Source organism: Lolium rigidum, chromosome 3 (genome assembly GCF_022539505.1).
Source record: "Lolium rigidum isolate FL_2022 chromosome 3, APGP_CSIRO_Lrig_0.1, whole genome shotgun sequence".
NCBI lineage: Eukaryota > Viridiplantae > Streptophyta > Magnoliopsida > Poales > Poaceae > Lolium > Lolium rigidum.
Window position 1 is genome coordinate 226,654,502 of NC_061510.1, and position 5,162 is coordinate 226,659,663.

At 39.6% G+C, this 5,162-nt stretch overlaps 1 long non-coding RNA gene across 1 annotated transcript; it reads left to right on the forward strand.

Annotated features, from left to right (window-relative positions):
- The first annotated feature begins 216 nt into the window (after window positions 1–216).
- Window positions 217–1,165, forward strand: LOC124699039. The gene is made up of 3 exons (XR_007001237.1): window positions 217–329; window positions 406–459; window positions 740–1,165. It is a non-coding gene; the product is annotated as an uncharacterized LOC124699039 (long non-coding RNA).
- The last annotated feature ends 3,997 nt before the right edge of the window (window positions 1,166–5,162 follow it).

Genomic DNA, 5,162 nt, shown 5'->3' on the forward strand with positions numbered 1-5,162 from the left:
AAGATGATAATGATCCACTAGCAGAGTGGGATCAGTACATGAAGTCCAAAAGACAGCAATCAAGCAATGAGCTAGATCAATATTTGAAAGAACAGATTGACACCTCGAAAGGAGAAGGTTGATATGCTACATTGGTGGAAAACAAAATCTGAGATATATCCTGTGCTCTCTAAAATTGCCCGTGACGTATTGGCTATCCCTGCCTCAAGCTGTGCCTTCCGAGTCGGCTTTTAGCACCGGAGGACGCGTCATCAGCGATTATAGGAGCAGCCTTGCGCCCACTACCGTTGAGTCTTTGATATGTCTACAGGATTGGTTTAAGGCAGCTGGTATGTATTTTTTCCCTTTTCCTTTGGCTCATGTAATATTTTCTTGTGGCTAATAAAATTACTCTTACACTTTCAGACGCTAGGAAGAATGAGTAGGAATTTGTTTGAAGCTTCCCTTGCATCATACCAGGTACCTTGAGTTGCTCTATCTCTATTCCCTCTCTGTCCTTAGGGCCTGTATTGGCAACCATGCTATGTATTGGCAACCATGCTATGTATTGGCAACCAGAGCTATATGTACTACAATTGTTTGGGAATAATTTCCTCTCTGTCCTGGGAATAATTTCATCTCATGAGTATGCAACAATTGTTTGGGAATGCAACACTTGAAATGACATTAATCTTGTTGGCTACAACAGGCAGTAGAGTATCTTGAGAAAGGAAACTATGTAACCTGAATTTTCTTTCAGGCTGAATGTGCTTCTTCAGCGACGACCTGAAGGGAGCAACAACAGCTGGATGGCGAGCACTTGTTCAGGGAGGATGGCGAGTAAGTCTGGGAGCTACTACACATGATCAGCCACTGGCGATGGATAATGGCACGATGCAGAGTATGCTTCAGTAAGATAGTCTGTACTGATGAATCTGTCACTTTTAAATGCTGCTGAATCTGTACTGTTGAATCTGTCACAGTAAGATAGTCTGATCAATGTTGCTGAGTCTGTCAAATGCTCTCTGATGTATTGTTCAGACTTTTCCTCCTGAAATTTTCTTGTACTACCGTGAATGGGGTGTAACTATCCAAAGAGACAGCTATGTATTCTATGTTGGACACTACCCAATGTTGTCATATTTTGCCTTTGCTGAGAATGAATCAATTGGAAGGGAGCGCTACGAATTTATGCAGGTACGTGAGCAGATTTTATGTTAACTGGTCTACTCAAGAGGTGTATAAACATTGGGCGTCAAGAATGACTAGGCTTGAATTGTGTTCTGTTGAATTACATTGCTTGTATTAGGCTTTCACAAGAATTTTCTTGAATGTGTACTAGTATTTCACATGTAAATGTGGTTATGTGTATGACATTGCAAGCTCATTAAATACCACATCGATGCTGCTACTCTTCAAGTTGTAGCTCTGCAGGGTTTCTGTACTAAGCCATAATATATCATGAGCTAGCTAGCTAAGAGCAGAGCTACCGAGCGAGCGATCTAGCCTAGCGAGCGGCCAATGCGCGGCGTGGCAAGCAGCGTACGCGGCGCGCGCGGCGCCGCGAAAACACACCGCTCATACGCGGCTTATACGCGGTATGCCGCGCAATCATTGCGGACTTGTGCGGCGTGTACGCGGGCCCCCGCAGTGCGTCCCGTTTGCAGCCTGAGACGCAAGCAACACTCTGCAAGCTAAGTCGATTTGTTCCGGCTATACACGCACGTAGCAGTAACAAATTTGCCGATAGCTAAGCAAGCAGTCAGGTCAATCGATCGATTTGTAGCTAGTAGCTAGGTAGTAGCACTCAGGAACACATAACCTGTTCGTGTTGAGCCTCCAATTTTTTTTTGTTTCACGTGCATTCCAAAATTAGACAGTATACCTACTTTTATATGTCCACTGAATTATATAGAAAAATACGTATAATACACACTCTAAAATTTGGGTCGACCCAAAATACCCGTCGGGCCAGCGGGGCCATCAACTATTTTTTTATGGGTCGACCCATGGCCTCGCAAGTTGGCCTCAGGGCCAAGAGGGCCGGGTCCAAGGCCAGGTCCGGGCCGACCCATTCCCATCCCGAGCACTCAGTGCTGCCTTACAAAAGCCCAGAACAGAAAAGCCCACCTTCCCCCGATCTTCTTCTTCCTCAAGAAACCAGCAACCTCACGCTGTTCGACCACCCCAATCTGAATGACTAAAGTAACTGAAGAAGAAATAAACCTGAATGTCACCTGCTTGATACTCTGTCAGTACCGAGCACACAACCTTAGTTACAAACTAGTAGTTCAAACAACATCTTGTTATAAAAACAGAATGTCACCTGCTACATGCTATTTCTACTACTACTCCATTCAACACCCATCTAGGCATGGAAAAATAAGAGGAAGGCAATTTGAAAACACAAACTAGATAAACAAAAGAGTCTAAAGAAACTGAAATAGAAGGAGTCACTAGAAGGAGCCCGACACTTGGCGTCACTAGAAGGAGTCTATTCCCATCCTCCCGCAAATAAGTGCAAAACTGAACTAAAACAGAAGGAAACCCACTCTTTTAGTATAGCCAGATGGTAAAGCACCGCGAAATTATGAAAAAACCAAGGTAACTAGCATTTGCCAGTGAACACCATCAACAAGTTCATCAAAATAATGTTGTCCCTCTAGTGTAAGTTCCCAGCTGAGCCCGACACATAATTGAAGGACAAACTGAACATATAGTAGCCCCCTGTATTCACATACTTCCTCATCTTGAAAATAAAAACATGCATGACAACGAGTGAAAATAAACTCCTTCCCAAAGTAAACTAATAACCAAACTACTTGACATGATGCTAAGTGACATGATACTGCTCCACCCACCTTACCCAATTTGGCGCTAACTCATATGATGCTGCCCTACCAAACTTACCAGTTTGCCGCTCACTAACATGATGCTGCTCCAACCACCTTTGTCCAGGCATGAGCAAACACTACACTACTTGGAGACTGAAGAAAAAGAAATAGAGGGAAAACTGAACACTTAAGCCTAAGCAACTAAGTTGTAGAACGATAATAAAGAAAGATAAACTAAAGATTATAGAATTAACACATACTTAGAAGAAAGAATACGATCGACAATTTAGAGGCTGAATACTGATAGGTTGTATTGAGAAAATAACTGAACAATAGTTAAAACTGCTAATGCACTGCATGAGAGAATGAGGACTCAAGAAAGATACACAGAAGAAACTTGGCGTCACTAGAAGGACTAACATGGACTAAAATGGTTACTTAAAACTGAAAACTAATACAAACACTCATGATACTGTAAAATGAAAGTGAGACACGCTGATAGAAGAGAGAATCACCTACTGAAGACTAAAGTAACTGAAGAAGAAATAAAAACTGAACGAAGAAACATTTGAACTTTGGACAGTCCATCGAACATGCCAGGCAGCAGAACCCTGAAAAATATAAGATAGTAAAACTTTTAAATCTGGATATAAAAACTTCTAGAAAACAAACTCCTACACTAATTTCTCAATAAGGATCAGAGAGTGGCATATTCCTCCGGCAGACAAGCACCGTCACCGACGGTCACACCAGCTCATGGACAAGAAGAGATTCTAACTATCAATCTAGTACGCACAGTCTATTCATGAAAATGTGAGCATGAGAAACATAAAATACTAAAAAATGAATGCAAATGAGATAAACATCTGATCATCGATGAAATCAACTGCTGCTATGCCACCACACATCTCTGACCAACTTTATTCTCTCTACATAAGTAAGTAACAAACAATGACTGAAGAAATATGACATAAGCATATAATGATTGAAGAGAAAACTGATAAGCTGAAATACAAAACAGTAAAGACAGAAAATGAGCTATGACAAGCAGTGCAGAAAGACAAAAAAGAATTACTGAAAGACAAAATTAATGCCTTTGGCTTTGATACCTTTGGCGCTGTTGTTAGGAACACCTAGTGTTTTCATAATTGATAAGTAGAAAGAAAGAATTAAAAAAAAGGTGCCGACTGAAAAATGAAGAGAAAATTTAAGAATGAATAAATGACAAAATGAGGGACTGAAGAAATGTTGAATGATCAGAAGGTTTTCAGAGGCGCAGCTGGAGAATGCAAAACTAAAATAAAATAACAATGCAATACTGAGAAGGAGAATGAGACTAAACAACTGATAAAGTGAGAAAGAGTAAATAAACTTAAACGAGCAATACTAGAACTGAAATAAATACTGAGAAGGAGAATGAGAGACTGAGAGAATTAAATGACATGAACATGATAGACTGAGGAATTAAGAAGACTGAAGAACTAATATGAAATGAAGAGTGATGAATAGTAAACTAAGAGACAAAAATAATCTGAGACAAGAAAAACTCAGCAAAAAGAGATTCAAAACTGAGAGAAGAAAAGCTGAGAGACATAAATACAAACGGTGAAGAATGAAAACTGAGTGACTGAAAGATTGAGAGAAAAGGGACCCTCCTACTTTATCCGGGCTTGGAACCGGGTACCATAATGAATGGTAGGCGGAGTTACCCCCCTACCCAAAAAAAATAAAAAGAAATGAAATGAACAAGAAATATCAGAAGAAACAAAATAAAAATCAGAAGCACATTACATAAGAACTGAAAAAATTAAAACCAGAAAATTTTAAAACTTAGGAAATGAAAGATTAGGTCATTACAAAGAAGCGTTATGTTCAAGCAGCAGAATCAGTTGGGAGAAGTATATGCAGTAAGTCTATGAAAAGAGAGCAGTAAATGTTGCTAAGGTTAAATAATTAAAGGCAGTGCACTAAACCTATGGAATACACAACCATTTCCCTTTGTATGGCTTACTCAACCCAATATCATTAGAAATATGCGAATGCATAGGATACTTAAAAGAACAGGTACTAATAAACTTCAATGAGCCAGCAGAAGAAATAACAACAAAATCAAACTAGACAAGGTGCATCCATGTTTCTGGATTATTCAATGCTACAATTTACAAAACTCAAACTCATCCGAGGACCAAACATGATTTATATTGAATCAATTAATCTGAACAAAATGTGCATCAAAGTACAAAAAGCAGAGGGTTCATCCGTATATGAAGAGAACATATGTTTAACTGAAAACTGAAAACATCCGTATTGGGACATGGAAATTATGTATCCTTATCATGAGTCATCCAT